This window comes from Mobula birostris, chromosome 1, assembly GCF_030028105.1.
Source record: "Mobula birostris isolate sMobBir1 chromosome 1, sMobBir1.hap1, whole genome shotgun sequence".
Classification (NCBI taxonomy): Eukaryota; Metazoa; Chordata; class Chondrichthyes; order Myliobatiformes; family Myliobatidae; genus Mobula; species Mobula birostris.
In genome coordinates this window covers 145,690,494-145,708,360 of record NC_092370.1, presented here as the reverse complement: position 1 = coordinate 145,708,360, position 17,867 = coordinate 145,690,494, and positions in this window count along the sequence as shown.

The window sequence follows — 17,867 nt, the reverse complement described above, 5'->3', positions numbered from 1 at the left end:
TGCAAACTTTGCTGTCATACGCATAAAACCACCTGTCAATCATCACTGCATTTCATAAAAATAATGAAACCATTATGTGCTTCTAGTTCAATAAACACGATTCTGGAGGAATTCAGCAGGTCAAGCAGCATCTGTGGAGGTAAAGGGGTTGTCTAACTTTGCATCAGGACAGAGGGTGCAGCAGGGGCGAGTGGAGTCAGTTGAGGAGGGTTCTGATGGGTAAATGAAGGGGGGAAGCAGTGGACTTAGGAGACAATTATGGGTGGATGATTTTTTAAGAGATAGATAAAGGGAGAGAGAAATAGGAGTACGTAAACTATATAGAGAAAAGTGAATGGAGGTTGGAGATAGAGACAGAGCCTAGAAAAGTAAAAAGTGGAGATGCGGCACAGGAGGCTGCAGCTAATGGAATCTGATAAGGGAGGAACTAGATGAAGGAAAGAGATGAACAGATGGAATGAGTTTGGCAAGGAAACAAAAGAACTAGTAGATGAGATGAGTCATTGATAGGTGGACGGAACCAGGTAGGGAATGGGAACAAATCTGGTTGTTGGGCTGGGGAGAGGTTGAGAGAACCTAGGTAGATCCATAAGACATGGGAGCAGAATTCAGCCATTCAGTCTATTGAGTCTGCTCTGCCATTCAATCATGGCTGATTTATTATGCCTGTCAACCATATTCTCCTGCCTTCTCCCTGGAACTTTTATCCTGCTTAATCAAGAACCTATCACACTCTACCTTAAATATATCCATGCTCTCTGCTAAAGAAATTCCTCCTCATCTCTATTCTAAAGGGACACCCTTGTACTCTGAGGGTCTTCCCTCTGGACCTAGAATCTCTCACTATATTACACAATGTAGGCCTTTCAATATTCGATAGATTTCAATGAGATTTTCCCCTCATTCTTCTAATCTCCAGCGAGGACAAGCCTACAGCCATCAAATGCTCCTAATCATTACCCTTTCATTCCTGGGGTCATTTTCAATAATCTCCTCTTGACCATCTCCAATGCCAGCCCATCCTTTCTTAGATAAGGGGCTCAAAGCTGCTCACAATCCTCTCTGCAGTCGGACCAAAACTTTATAAAGCATCAGCATTATTTTCTTGCATTTATATTCTAGTCCTCGTGAAATGAATGAGTACGTTGAATTTGCCTTCCTCACCACAGACTCAGCCTGGAAGTTAACCTTCAGGGAATCCTGCATGAGGACTTCCAAGTCCCCTTGCACCTCTGATTTCTGAATTTGCTCTCCTTTTCAGAAAACAGCATATGCCCTAGCTTCTTAAGTTCTCTCTTCATGACCTCCTCACTTTTCATACCTATATCATGTACACCAATATGTACCAAGACTTCTAGCTGCTCACTCTCCCCCTTTAAAATGTTGTGAACCCAGTCCGAGAAGTCCCCGATCATGGCACCTGGAGGCAACATTCCATCCAGGTGTCTCTATCAGAGGCAAACCCCTCCCCAGTTGTGAGCATTCACATGGAGTGTTGCTACAAGAAAGCAATATCTATCATCAAAGACCCTCACCATCTAGGTCATGCTCCATTTTTGCTAATACCATTGGGTAAGAGCTACAGGAGCCTTAGGTCCTACACCACCAGGTGCAGGAATAGTTATTACCCTTTAACCATCAAGCACTCGAACTGGCAGTTCAGAAGCTGCAACTTGCTTGGAGAGTAAATCACTCAGTCAATGATGCAGTTAACTTGTGCTTTTATTACATTCTTCAACATTTGGACTTCTGCAACACCTATGTGAGGATCTTCTTTGCAGACTTCTTCTCTGCATTACACACTATTGTTCCAAAGTAGCTTCACAGCAAGCAAACACAGCTAGTTGTACACTACAGTGTCTGTCAGTGGATTACGCACTTCCTGACAGGAAGGAAGCAGTATGCAAGGCTGGATTCCTACTTGTCCGATCCAATGTCTATAAACACAGAATCTCCCCAGGGCTGTGTTCTTTCACTCTTCCTATTCGTCCTTTATACAAATGGCTGCACCTCCACAGACAAATCTAAGTGTAACCCCCTGGGAAATGTTTCATTGTTACTGTAATGGTTTTTCTGTAGCAGCAGTGTTTGGGTTATGAATAGCGATAACGGGGGCTTTGGAATGTGCGCTGTCCAACGAAGGGAGTGTTTTTTCTTGTTGTGTGCCTGAGAACGAGATGATCTGGTGCTTTTGTTTAGTGGAAGATGAAGTGAGAAGATGCCTGAAAGGAGAGGTCGTCGACACCAGAAAGGAGTCAATGTGGGACTGGGGCAGGAAGCTGACGAAGCCCAGGGAAATCGATGGAGGTCTAATGGATGGGAACCATAAGTTCCAACATGCATATTAGACTGTTTCATTAAAATGGGTCCTTTTCGCCACGATGCGGAACTCTTCTTCCTCCGTCTCCGTCTCCGAGCCTACTTCTTCGGCAAGGACTCTTCCACCCCCACCGATGACCCCTTCTCCCGTCTTCAACCCTCCTCTTTTTCATGGACACCCCGCTCTGGTCTTCTGCTTGCTCTGGATCTCTTTATCGCTAACTGCCAAAGGGACATTAACCGTCTCGACTTCACTGCACCTTGTTCCCATTCCAACCTCACTCCTTCGGAATGCTCTGCTCTCCACTCCCTCTGCACTAATCCTAACCTTATTATTAAACCCGCCGATAAGCGGGGTGCTGTTGTAGTCTGGCGTACTGACCTCTACCTTGCCGAGGTACAGCAACAATTCGCGGATACCTCCTCTTATTTACCCCTCGATCGTGACCCCACTAAGGAGCACCAGGCCATTGTCTCCCACACCATCACCGACTTTATCCGCTCAGGGGATCTCCCATCCACTGCTACCAACCTTATAGTTCCCACACCTCGCACTTCCCATTTCTACCTCCTACCCAAGATCCACAAACCTGCCTGTCCTGGTAGACCTATTGTCTCAGCTTGCTCCTGCCCCACTGAACTCGTTTCTGCATACCTCGACATGGTTTTATCCCCCCTTGTTCAATCCCTTCCTACCTATGTTCATGACACTTCTCACATTCTTAAACTTTTCGATGATTTTAAGTTCCCTGGCCCCCACCGCTTTATTTTCACCATGGATGTCCAGTCCCTATATACTTCCATCCCCCATCAGGAAAGTCTCAAAGCTCTCTGCTTCTTTTTGGATTCCAGACCTAATCAGTTCCCCTCTACCACCACTCTGCTCCGTCTAGCGGAATTAGTCCTTACTCTTAATAATTTCTCCTTTGGCTCCTCCCACTTCCTCCAAACTAGAGGTGTAGCTATGGGCACCCGTATGGGTCCTAGCTATGCCTGCCTTTTTGTTGGCTTCGTGGAACAATCTATGTTCCGTGCCTATTCTGGTATCCGTCCCGCACTTTTCCTTCGCTACATCGACGACTGCATTGGCGCTGCTTCCTGCACGCATGCTGAGCTCGTTGACTTTATTAACTTTGCCTCCAACTTTTACCCTGCCCTCAAGTTTACCTGGTCCATTTCCGACACCTCCCTCCCCTTTCTAGATCCTTCTGTCTCTTTCTCTGGAGACAGCTTATCCACTGATGTCTACTATAAGCCTACTGACTCTCACAGCTATCTGGACTATTCCTTTTCTCACCCTGTCTCCTGCAAAAATGCCATCCCCTTCTCGCAATTCCTTTTCATTCCAGGACGAGGGAGATGTCCTCCTTTTTTAAAGAAAGGGGCTTCCCTTCCTCCACTATCAACTCTGCTCTCAAAAGCATCTCCCCCATTTCACGTACATCTGCTCTCACTCCACCCCACTAGGAATAGGGTCCCCCTGGTCCTCACCTACCACCCCCCCAGCCTCCGGGTCCAACATATTATTCTCCGTAACTTCTGCCACCTCCAATGGGATCCCACCACTAAGCACATCTTTCCCTACACCCCCCCCCCCCCGGCTTTCCACAGGGATCGCTCCCTACGCGACTCCCTTGTCCACTCGTCTCCCCCATCCCTCCCCACTGATCTCCCTCCTGGCACTTATCCTTGTAAGCAGAACAAGTGCTACACATGCCCTTACACTTCCTCCCTTACCACCATTCAGGGCCCCAGACAGTCCTTCCAGGTGAGGCGATACTTCACCTGTAAGTCAGCTGGGGTAATATACTGCGTCCGGTGCTCCCGATGTGGCCTTCTATATATTGGCGAGACCCGACGCAGACTGGGAGACCGCTTTGCTGAACACCTACGCTCTGTCCACCAGAGAAAGCAGGATCTACCAGTGGCCACACATTTTAATTCCACATCCCATTCCCATTCTGACATGTCTATCCACGGCTTCCTCTACTGTAAAGATGAAGCTACACTCAGGTTGGAGGAACAACACCTTATATTCCGTCTGGGTAGCCTCCAACCTGATGGAATGAACATCGACTTCTCTAACTTCCGCTAATGCCCCACCTCCCCCTCGTACCCCACCCGTGATTTATTTTTATACACACATTCCTTCTCTCACTCTCGTTCTTCTCCCTCTTCTCCCTCTGACTATACCCCTTGCCCATCCTCTGGGGTTCCCCCCCCCCCTTTTCCTTCTCCCTGGGCCTCCTGTCCCATGATACTCTCATATTCCTTTTGCCAATCACCTGTCCAGCTCTTGACTCCATCCCTCCCCCTCCTGTCTTCTCCTATCATTTTGGATCTCCCCCTCCCCCACCCACTTTCAAATCTCTTACTAACTCTTCCTTCAGTTAGTCCCGACGAAGGGTCTCGGCCTGAAACGTCGACTGTACCTCTTCCTAGAGATGCTGCCTGGCCTGCTGCGTTCACCAGCAACTTTGATGTGTGTTCCTTTTCTTTACTAACCTTCTGGTCAAATTAAGAATTATAAAGCTAAATTATTTAATTGCTTATGGTGTACTGCCTGTTATTTCATGGTACTGATTTGTAACAGGGCAACAGATCACACAGCATCCACACAAGCAAGAGGTTTTGCACGTCAGATTTCTCACGATTGGCAGGGCCAGAGACCGTCTTCCCTAGACTAACGCTGTCGGCCGAACCAGAGGGTCACACATGAAAATCCTAAAGTTCACAGATGACACAACTGTATTTGGTCTCATCTCTTATAATGATGTGACCTGCTATCAAAGAGAGGTAGACCATCTTGCAGTATGATGTGTTTGGAGCAACTTGGAGCTTAATGCTATCAAGACAGTGGAAGTGAGAACCGACTTCCGCCGACAACTCCTTATCTGCACCCCCCCTGGAAATTATGGTCAGACTGTGTCTGTGATTAAGTCAATCAAATTCCTGGGGACTACTATTACCAAACATGGGTGTGTAACAAGCACGTTACGTTTATCAGTAGGAAAGTCTAGCAGAACTTGTTCTTCCTACGCCAGCTTAGAAACCGTGACATCGCAGGGTATATCCTGATTAATTTTTACTTAGCCACCACTGAGAGTGTTGTGCCTACCTTTATCACCATTTGGTTTCCCATCACCGCCTCCTTCTCCAGGTCGCAGCAAGTGGTCGACTCAATGGTGATTATCACTGGCTGCCAACTACTGACATAAAAGACCAGTTCATTGGCAGAGTGAAGAAGTGAGCTGAAAAAATTACTGCTGACTTGACCCACCCTAGCATTGAATTGAATTGACTTTATTTCTTACATCCTTGATATACATGAGTAAAAATCTTTACATTACGTCTCCGTCTAGATGTGCGAAGTGCAATCATAGTAATTTATAATAAATCGAACAGTCAATGTAATATAGAGCACCCTCAAGTCAGCGTGAGTTCATCAGTCTGATGGGCTGGTGGAAGAAACTGTCCCGGAGCCTGTTGGTCCTGGCTTTTATGCTGTGGTACCATTTACCTGGATGGTAGCAGCTGGAATAGATTGAGGTTGGGGTGACTCGGGTCCCCAGTAATCCTTTTTACACACCCATCCTTGTATTAATCAATTAACCTATTCATCAACACAAAATAATCTGCAGATGCTAGGGTCAAAGCAACACTCACAACACGCTGGAGGAACTCAGCGGGTCGGGCAGCATCCATAGAAATGATGAGTCGACATTTTGGGCCGGAACCCTCTGTCAGGAATTTGCCAAGAGAGAGGTGCCCCAGATCCATCACCATGAAGACTACATGTCAACTCTGAAACTTCTTTTCTGGTAGCCATGAAGCTCACTCAGATGCAACACCTTAACTCTCCCTACCTTAGAAATTACTAGGCTCACCCATAGCCCTCTATTTTGCTAAGCTCCATGTACCTATCCAAAAGTCTCTTAAAAGATCCTATTGTATCCGTCTCCACTACTGTTGCCGGCAGCCCATTCCACGCACTCACCACTCTGAGTAAAAAACTTACCCCTAACATCTCCTCTGTACCTACGCCCCAGCACCTTAAACCTGTGTCCTCTTGTGGCAACCATTCCAGCCCTGGGAAAAAGCTTCTGACTTTCCACATGATCAATGCCTCTCATCATCTTGTACACCTCTATCAGGTCACCTCTCATCCTCCGTCACTCCAAGGAGAAAGGGCCGAGCTCACTCAACTTATTCTCATAAGGCATGCTCCCCAATCCAGGCAACATCCTTGTAAATCTCCTCTGCACCCTTTCTATGGCTTCCACATCCTTCCGGTAGTGAGGCGACCAGAACTAAGGACAATACTCCAAATGGGGTCTGACTAGGGTCCTATATAGCTGCAACATTACCTCTTGGCTCCTAAGTCCAATTCCATGATTGATGAAGGCCAATACACAGTACACCTTAACCACAAAGTCAACCTGCGCAGCTGCTTTGAGCATCCTATGGATTCGGACCTCAAGATCCCTCTGATCCTCCACACTGCCAAGAGTCTTACCATTAATACCATATTCTGCAATCATATTTGACCTACTAAAATGAACCACTTCACACTTACCTGGGTTGAACTCCATCTGCCACTTCTCAGCCCAGTTTTGCATCCTATCAATGTCCTGCTGATACCTTCGACAGCCCTCCACACTATCCACAACACCCCCAACCTTTGTGTCATCAGCAAACTTACTAACCCATCCCTCCACTTCCTCATCCATTGTCTTTTAAATTATTGTCTGTTGTCCGTTATGATATTGTCCTGTGTTTTATGCTTGGCACCGGACCACAATCAACTCTGGTTTGTTTCACGTGCTGGCAATAGAGTGATTCTAGTTCTGGTACGGATAATTTCACTCTTCACAACTCTGATTCCACAACCTACAGATTCAATTGCAAGGACTCTACAACTTACGTTTTCATTGTTATTCGCTTACATATAATTTTTTGCAAAATTTGTCTCCTTTTGCACATTGGTTGCTTGTCTGTCTTTATTTATGTATAGTTTTTAAAAAATTAATTCTAATGTAATTCTTTATTTTCCTGTAAATGCCTTCAAGAAAATGAATCTCAAGGTAGTATATGGTGTCACACACATACTTTAATAATAAATTTACTTCGAATTTGACTAGAAGAAGAGAGAGGCCCACTGAGTGTGTTAACTGAAATGGAAAAATTCAACAGAAGAAACATTGATCAGATACATTCCAGGAAAATCTGGAAAGCAAGGGAAGAAATTGTACAGTCCTTAGTGCTAAAATTTGTATCATCTATAGTAAAGGTGAAGTGTCTGAAGATGAGAGGATGGTTAATGTTGTGCCTTTTTTAAAGAAAAGGCTGACATCTACAGACAAGTGAGCCCAACGTTATTGTTATTGGAGTGAATTCTGAGAGTCTGTGAAGTCTGTGCATTTGGGAAGGCAGGGGCATGGGAAATAAAATCGCTCAGGTTTGATTGATTTTTGAAGGGGTAACAAAGAATTATGGGGATGTGGCAACAGTCATACTCTACATGGATTTAGCAAAATCTTTCCCCAAGGCACCGCATGCTAGGCTGGTTCAAAAGGTTAGATCACATTGCATCCAGGGCAAGCTAGCCAAATGGATACAAAATTAGCCTGACCTCAGGAGACAGAGTGCAGTGGTCTATGGTTTCTGTCTCATAGAGCACAGAAACATACCTCTAAGTCCATGCTGAAATGTTATTCTACCTAGCCCATCCACCTGCACCTGCACCATAGCCCTCTATACCCCACCTATCCAAGCACTTATCTAAACTTCTCTTAAATTTTGCTCATCAAACCTACATCCAGCACTTCAGTTCATTCCATACTCATACCATCCTGTGAGTGAAGACTTTCCCACGCAGGTTCCCCTTAAATATTTCAGCTTTCACCCTCTGATTTTTTCCTCACCCAAGAAAAAGCCTGCTTGCATTTACCCTATCAATACCGCTCATAGCTTTTTACACCTCTGGAGGATTTTGCAAATAAAACATGCAAGAGTGATAGAAATGGTGATAGAAATTCACCATAGTTAAAAACTTAGTGTTTTGGTAGCGTAGGGGCAGTGGAAAGTCCATAACAGCAGTGACTTTTGACGGCAGAGGAGTCACACCTTCCGTGGTGAGGCAGTGACCGAGAAAGTCAACTGTATTCATAGAAACAGAAAACCTACAGCACAATACAGGCCCTTCGGCCCACAAAGCAGTACCAAACATGTCCCTACCTCAGAACTATCTAGGCTTTACCCATAGCCCTCTATTTTTCTAAGCTCCATGTACCTATCCAGGAGTCTCTTAAAAGACCCTATCGTTTCCGCCTCTACCACCGCTGTCGGCAGCCCATTCAACACACTCACCACTCTCTGCATAAAAAAAACTTACCCCTGACATCTCTGTACCTACTTCCAAGCACCCTAAAACTATGCCTTCTCCTGCTAGCCATTTCAGCCCTGGGGAAAAGCCTCTGACTATCCACACGATCAATGCTTCTCATTATCTTGTACACCTCTATCAGGTCACCTGTCATACTCCGTTGCTCCAAGGAGAAAAGGCCGAGTTCACTCAACCTATTCTCATAAGGCATGCTCCCCAATCCAGGCAACATCCTTGTAAATCTCCTCTGCACCTTTTCTATGGTTTCCACGTCCTTCCTGTAGTGACATGACCAGAATTGAGCACAGTACTCCAAGGGGGGTCTGACCAGGGTCCTATAAAGCTGCAACATTACCTCTCAGCTCTTAAACTTAGTTCTACAATTGACGAAAGCCAATGCACTGTATGCCTTCTTAACCACAGAGCCAACCTGCATAGCAGCCTTGAGTGTCAACCCGAACTGGTATTTAATGGAGTTAATAATCAACTCGTGTTGGCTTAAGTGCTTGAAAAGTGCGCAAGATGTGATAAGTTTTCGGTTTTGGATGTGCTAGCAACAAGTATGTTGTCCGGGTAAACAACAAGAAAATGTAAAACAAGAGAAAATCTGCAGATACTGGAAATCCAAGCAACACACACAAAATGCTGGAGGAATTCAGCGGGACAGGCAGCATCCATGGAAAAGAGTACAGTTGCCGTTTCGGGCAGAAACCCTTCAAAGGTTTTCCATAGATGCTGCCAGGCCTGCTGAGATCCTCCAGCATTTTGTGTGTGTTGAACAAGAAAATCTAAGTCTTTTAACACAGAGTCTATTAGTCACTGGAAAGTCTGTGCTGCATTTTCCTGCCCAAAGTCCTTATACAGAAGCTCAAATAGGCCAAACAGGGTTATAACAACTGTTTTGGGAACATCCTCAGAATACACAGGCACCTGATAGTAGACCGACCCAATTCGCTTTAGAAAAAATTATCCTTCTGGCTAAATGTGCTTAGGACAGAAATGGAGGAGGAATGTTGCACCTCTGCATGGCTGATTGTAGACTATCAGCCATTTTAGCAAGCTCCCCATAATCCTTCATGGGTGCATTAGCGAGGACTATGCAAACTGGATCAGGCATTTGTTGCATAAAGAGTTCTTTAGAAATGAAACAGAGAGGGTGACTGGCCAGTAGAGAGCAAGTAGTCCATTAGTTTTGAAGCCCTAGCATCACCCAGGCCAGGCAAGGAGAACAACTGCTTGGCGCTCAGACTCAGACAGTCCAAGAGTCTGTAATAGGTGAGTTTTCAAAGTGACATATTTATCACCTGCAGGCGGGTCTTCTAGTAGACTCACCACTCTGGCTGCAGTGGAACTACATAGTAATGCTACAACATAGTAAAATTTGGTACTGACTATGGTGATTTCCTGTGGCACAAACTGCACTACCACCTGTGCAAGCCATGCCACAGCCATAACAAAAGCCACAGCCCTTTAATTCCACTATGCACAAACCAAAAGCAGTCACCTTACACTAACATCATTACATCAGAGACTGTCTCTAAAAGTGAACAAAACAATTCAATGAGTGTTTGTGAATTATGTAGAACAGTTTCTATTATGTGTCATTGATCACCCATTACATTACCCTACACCTCTATCAAATCTCCCCTCACTCTCCTATGCTTCAGGGAATTCCCCCTTTCCCTCTCATTCAGGGCTTCAAATCCTGGCAATACCCTTGTAAATTTTCCCTGTATACATTCAGTCTTATTGATATCTTTCCTGTAAGTAGGTGACCAGAACTGCACACAATCTTCCACGGTATTATACAACTTCAACATCTCAACTGCTACATTCAGTACTCTGATGTATCAAAACCAATGTGTCATGAGCTCCATTTACAACTCTATCTACCTGTCACACCACTTTCTATATTCCCTGTTCCCTCTGTTCTACCGCACTCCTCAGTGCCCAACTGTTCACTGTATATGTCCTATCATGGTTTCTCCTCCCAAAGTGCAATACTTATCTGCATTAAATGCCATCTACTATTTTTCCATTTGGTCTGGAGACCACTGCAAGCTTTGATAGCTTTAGAGGCTTGTGACCAACATTGACGGCATTTTAGAATGGAGACTTGAGACCAATGGTGTCCTATTGGGATTGGTGCCACATCCACTGTTGTTTGATATTTATAATAACAGAAACAGATCCTTCAGCCCAACTTGCCTCTGCCAGCCAAGACATCTATTTGAGTAAGCTCACTTCTCTGCATGTGGTCCATATTCCTCTGAACCTTTCCAATCAATGCATCAAGTTCTTCCAGCATTTTCTGTGTGTTGCTCGGATTTCCAGTGTCTGCAGACTTTCTCTTGTTTGTGATTGTCCCAACTTCCACCACTTCCTCTAGCAGCTCATTGTCTCTGACCACTCTCATGAAACAGTTTCAGCTCAGATCCATTTTAAATTTAAATCTTTCCCCTCTCACTTTAAATCTACTGGATGTTCTCTATTTTTGACCCTGTACCCAGGGGAAAAGTCTGTGACCTTATCTATGTCTCTCAGATTTATGAGCTTCTATGACATCACCCTCAGCCTCCTATGCTCCAAGGGAGGGGAGGGGGGAAATCCCAGTCTATTTGTTTCATCTAACTCCAATCTCTCCCTACCTACACCCACCAACCACTGTTTCCCAACTCCTCTACACCCCCCGCCCCATTACAGTCCACTTATCCATCATCCCCCACCACCTGGTTCCACCTCCCGTGTCTCTCAAGCTTCTCACCCCTTTCTCCCCTCCACACTCTGTCCTGATGCAGGGTACACACCTGAAATGTTGACCATTCCTTTCCCTCCACAGATGCTGCTTGACCTGCTGAGTTCCTCCAACAATTTGCTTATTGCCCCTGGTTACAGCATCTGCAGTCACTTGGGTCTCCTGTGATTATTGTTATTTGAAGGTGATCTGTGTGTCCTTGATAAATGGTTTGTCTCTGTCAACATGACCAATACTATTAATATCTATGTATGCTTAAAATAATACATTTCATGTCAGTGGACTACAGTATATAAGATTAAATCTACTTTTGCCTGTGTGCTCTAATGTGGCAAACCAAAGGAACTGAACTAAAATTCCTCACATCGACATATCTCTTTTAAAAAAAAGGCTGAACTCAAGGATTTGCTAAAAAACCAATGCAGGACCATTTCTTGTTTTTCCATCATATTGTGGGGGGGGGGGCAGGGGAGGGGAGGGCATGGCTGAATTGTCCTGCCTGGACAAAGTAATATTAGCCTTTAGTTATTAGGACATTACATACATCAAGTATGGCAATAAACTATCCTCAAGAAAGATAAAATGGCTGTCTGTGGCTCAATGATTTGGAGCAACATCTCATGACCGGTCGACCATTGTGAGGGCCAAGCATTGACTGACAATGGAACATCCTGAAGAATATCAAATTATTGTCTTAAGCCAGTGGTCCCCAACCTCTGGGCCATGGACTGATACATTGCCGCGAAAGATGCAGAGTCTGAGTGGGAGTGCCGAGAAAGACATTTTTAAAATTTTCGTTATTTTTTTTTCTCCAACAGCGTTCTGAGAGGCGGGACTGCGCAGGCGTGTGACGTCGGGCTGTGCAGCGCGGCAGATTTAAAAGGAACAGAGCCTCATAGAGCGGGCAGCATAGTTTGCGGGCTGCGGAGTGAGCTGGGAGCAGAGTGAAGACTTAAGGGCTTCGGCTCAACGGGCTTAGGCGGAAACGGGCGAGGCGAGGGAGGTTTGGCATTCATTTTCTGTTGTTATTTGAGGAGAGGGGCAGTATGAGTGTGAGGGCAGTTTGCTGTTCTCGGTGTCGGATGTGGGAGGCCCTGGAGTCTACAAGCCTCCTGGACGTCTACATCTGCGCCAAGTGCATCGAGATGCAGCTCCTAAGGGACTGCGTTACGGAACTGGAGCTGCAGCTCGATGACCTTTGTCTGGTCAGGGAGAGTGAGGAGGTGATAGAGAGGAGTTGCAGGCAGGTGGTCACACCGGGACCACGGGAGGCAGACAAGTGGGTCACGGTTAGGAGGGGGAAGGGGAAAGGTCAGGTAATAGGGAGTACCCCGGTGGCTGTGCCCCTTAACAACAGGTACTCCTGTTTGAGTACTGTTGGGGGGGACAGCTTACCTGGGGGAAGCGACAGTGGCCGTGCCTCCGGCACAGAGTCCGGCCCTGTAGCTCAGAAGGGTAGGGCAAGGAAGAGGAGGGCAGTTGTGATAGGGGACTCGATAGTAAGGGGGTCAGATAGGCGATTCTGTGGACGCAGTCCAGAGACCCGGATGGTGGTTTGCCTCCCTGGTGCCAGGGTCCGGGATATTTCTGATCGTGTCCAAGATATCCTGAAGTGGGAGGGTGAGGAGCCAGAGGTTGTGGTACATATAGGTACCAATGATATAGGTAGGAAAAGGGATGAGGTCCTGAAAGGAGAATATAGGGAGCTAGGAAGGGAGTTGAGAAAAAGGACCGCAAAGGTAGTAATCTCGGGATTACTGCCTGTGCCACGCGACAGTGAGAGTAGGAATGCGATGAGGTGGAGGATAAATGCGTGGCTGAGGGATTGGAGCAGGGGGCAGGGATTCAAGTTTTTGGATCATTGGGACCTCTTTTGGCGCAGGCATGACCTGTACAAAAAGGACGGGTTGCACTTGAATCCTAGGGGGACCAATATCCTGGCAGGGAGATTCGCGAGGGCTACTGAGGTGATTTTAAACTAGAATGGTTGGGGGGTGGGAATCAAATTAAAGAGGCTATGCGTGAGGAGGTTAGTTCACTACAGGGGGATGGGAACCAGTGCAGAGAGGCAGAGGGGTGTAAAGTGAGGGTAGAAACAAAAAGTACTATGGAGAAAAGTAAAAGTGGCAGGCCGACAAATCCAGGGCAAGCATTAAAAAGGGCCACTTTTCAGCATAATTGTATAAGGGCTAAGAGAGTTGTAAAAGAGCGCCTGAAGGCTTTGTGTGTCAATGCAAGGAGCATTCGTAATAAGGTGGATGAATTGAAAGTGCAGATTGTTATTAATGATTATGATATAGTTGGGATCACAGAGACATGGCTCCAGGGTGACCAGGGATGGGAGCTCAACGTTCAGGGATATTCAATATTCAGGAGGGATAGACATGAAGGAAGGGGAGGTGGGGTGGCGTTGCTGGTCAAAGAAGAGATTAACACAATAGAAAGGAAGGACATAAGCCGGGAAGATGTGGAATCGATATGGGTAGAGCTGCGTAACACTAAGGGGCAGAAGACGCTGGTGGGAGTTGTGTACAGGCCACCTAACAGTAGTAGTGAGGTCGGAGATGGTATTAAACAGGAAATTAGAAATGTGTGCAATAAAGGAACAGCAGTTATAATGGGTGACTTCAATCTACATGTAGATTGGGTGAACCAAATTGGTAAAGGTGCTGAGGAAGAGGATTTCTTGGAATGTATGCGGGATGGTTTTTTGAACCAACATGTCGAGGAACCGACTAGAGAGCAGGCTATTCTGGACTGGGTTTTGAGCAATGAGGAAGGGTTAATTAGCAATCTTGGCGTGAGAGGCCCCTTGGGTAAGAGTGACCATAATATGGTGGAATTCTTCATTAAGATGGAGAGTGACATAGTTAATTCAGAAACAAAGGTTCTGAACTTAAAGGGGGGTAACTTTGAAGGTATGAGACGTGAATTAGCTAACATAGACTGGCAAATGACACTTAAAGGATTGACGGTGGATATGCAATGGCAAGCATTTAAAGGTTGCATGGATGAACTGCAACAAATGTTCATCCCAGTTTGGCAAAAGAATAAATCAAGGAAGGTAGTGCACCCGTGGCTGACAAGAGAAATTAGGGATAGTATCAATTCCAAAGAAGAAGCATACAAATTAGCCAGAGAAAGTGGCTCATCTGAGGACTGGGAGAAATTCAGAGTTCAGCAGAGGAGGACAAAGGGCTTAATTAGGAAGGGGAAAAAAGATTATGAGAGAAAACTGGCAGGCAACATAAAAACGGACTGTAAAAGATTTATAGATATGTAAAAAGGAAAAGACTGGTAAAAACAAATGTAGGTCCCCTACAGACAGAAACAGGTGAATTGATTATGGGGAGCAAGGACATGGCAGACCAATTGAATAATTACTTTGGTTCTGTCTTCACTAAGGAGGACATAAATAATCTTCCAGAAATAGTAGGGGACAGAGGGTCCAGTGAGATGGAGGAACTGAGTGAAATACATGTTAGTAGGGAAGTGGTGTTAGGTAAATTGAAGGGATTGAAGGCAGATAAATCCCCAGGGCCAGATGGTCTGCATCCCAGAGTGCTTAAGGAAGTAGCCCAAGAAATAGTGGATGCATTAGTGATAATTTTTCAAAACTCGTTAGATTCTGGACTAGTTCCTGAGGATTGGAGGGTGGCTAATGTAACCCCACTTTTTAAAAAAGGAGGGAGAGAGAAACCGGGGAATTATAGACCGGTTAGCCTAACGTCGGTGGTGGGGAAACTGCTGGAGTCAGTTATCAAGGATGTGATAACAGCACATTTGGAAAGCGGTGAAATGATCGGACAAAGTCAGCACGGATTTGTGAAAGGAAAATCATGTCTGACGAATCTCATAGAATTTTTTGAGGATGTAACTAGTAGAGTGGATAGGGGAGAACCAGTGGATGTGGTATATTTGGATTTTCAGAAGGCTTTTGACAAGGTCCCACACAGGAGATTAGTGTGCAAACTTAAAGCACACGGTATTGGGGGTAAGGTATTGGTGTGGGTGGAGAGTTGGTTAGCAGACAGGAAGAAAAGAGTGGGAATAAACGGGACTTTTTCAGAATGGCAGGCGGTGATTACTGGGGTACCGCAAGGCTCAGTGCTGGGACCCCGGTTGTTTACAATATATATTAATGACTTGGATGAGGGAATTAAATGCAGCATCTCCAAGTTTGCGGATGACACGAAGCTGGGTGGCAGTGTTAGCTGTGAGGAGGATGCTAAGAGGATGCAGGGTGACTTGGATAGGTTGGGTGAGTGGGCAAATTCATGGCAGAAGCAATTTAATGTGGATAAATGTGAAGTTATCCACTTTGGTGGCAAAAATAGGAAAACAGATTATTATCTGAATGGTGGCCGATTAGGAAAAGGGGAGGTGCAACGAGACCTGGGTGTCATTATACACCAGTCATTGAAAGTGGGCATGCAGGTACAGCAGGCGGTGAAAAAGGCAAATGGTATGCTGGCATTTATAGCGAGAAGATTTGAGTACAGGAGCAGGGAGGTACTACTGCAGTTGTACAAGGCCTTGGTGAGACCACACCTGGAGTATTGTGTGCAGTTTTGGTCCCCTAATCTGAGGAAAGACATCCTTGCCATAGAGGGAGTACAGAGAAGGTTCACCAGATTGATTCCTGGGATGGCAGGACTTTCATATGAAGAAAGACTGGATGAACTGGGCTTGTACTCGTTGGAATTTAGAAGATTGAGGGGAGATCTGATTGAAACGTATAAGATCCTAAAGGGATTGGACAGGCTAGATGCAGGAAGATTGTTCCCGATGTTGGGGAAGTCCAGAACGAGGGGTCACAGTTTGAGGATAGAGGGGAAGCCTTTTAGGACCGAGATTAGGAAAAACTTCTTCACACAGAGAGTGGTGAATCTGTGGAATTCTCTGCCACAGGAAACAGTTGAGGCCAGTTCATTGGCTATATTTAAGAGGGAGTTAGATATGGCCGTTGTGGCTACGGGGGTCAGGGGGTATGGAGGAAAGGCTGGGGCGGTGTTCTGAGTTGAATGATCAGCCATGATCATACTGAATGGCAGTGCAGGCTCGAAGGGCCGAATGGCCTACTCCTGCACCTATTTTCTATGTTTCTATGTTTCTATGTAATTAATTAGCTTGTTTATTTCGGCTTTTTTCTTAAAGATGTGCCGGGTGCGTCCCGGCCACCGCTGCACCCCTGCATTCTTTGCGGCAATGTATCGGTCCACGGCCTGGAGGTTGGGGAGCACTGTCTTAAGCACTGAACTTCAACCAGTAGAACATCTTGAGAATGGAACTATCCTAATCCCCAAATGAATATGCCAGCAGAGTACAACGTTATCCACTAGTATTCAGCTTATGATTGGTATGGGAATATAAGCAAAATTCTAGGCAGTAACAGGGGGCTACAAGCCAGTGTGCATATTTTTTGCAACAATTTTCACAAAAATATCAGGAAGGCTTTACCACCATACATTATTCTACGAAGAACTACTTGCCTTTGCTTGTTCTAAGTTAAAAGTACATTTCATATCAAAGTATAGGACCTTGAGATTCATCTCTTTACAGGCAGCCACAAAACAAAGGAACCCATTAAGAAAAAAACTATAAACACCCAATGTGCAGAAAAAAACCAAATCATTCAAACAACAAAAGCAGCAACTAGCATTCAGAACTGAAGATGATGAGTTTCTGATGCAAATTTTGTACATTTCATAATAGTTTTTGCTGATAAACTTAATCGTAGTATTAAGTGAATTTAGTGAGTGCATTCCATTCTCATTCCACCCCAACATTGGAGTTTCAAAGTACCAGAGAGATGTACAGAAAAGGTGATGGTCTGCATTATGACCATCTGAAGTGGTCCTTGAGAGTGTGATGGGTTATCAATTTGGTCTGTAGTCTGTTTCAATCAAAGAGAATGGCAAATATTAACAGATAGTTGAAACAACAAAATAAATCGTAATGTATGCCAAGATGAGGCCTCTATTAGGGTGGAGGAGCAACACCTTCTATTCCATCTGGGTAGCCTCCAACCTGATGACATGAATATCGATTTTTCCTTCCAGTAAACAAATTCCCTCGCCCCACTTCCTCTATTCTCCATTCTGACCTTTTACCTCTTCATACCTGCCTATCACTTCCACGGGTCCCCTCCTCCTTCCCTTTCTTCTACGGTGCACTCTCCTCTGCAAGCAGATTCTTTCTTCTCCAACCCTTGACCTCTCCCACTCACTTGGTTTCACCTATCATCTTCCACCTAGCCTCCTCCTCTGCCCACCTTTATATTACGGCATCTTCCCCTTTCCTTCTCAGTCCTGAAGGAGGGTCTTGGTCTGAAACATTGTCTATTCATATCCATAGACACTATCTGCTGAGTTCCTCCAGCATTTTGTGTGTGTTGGCAATGTAGCT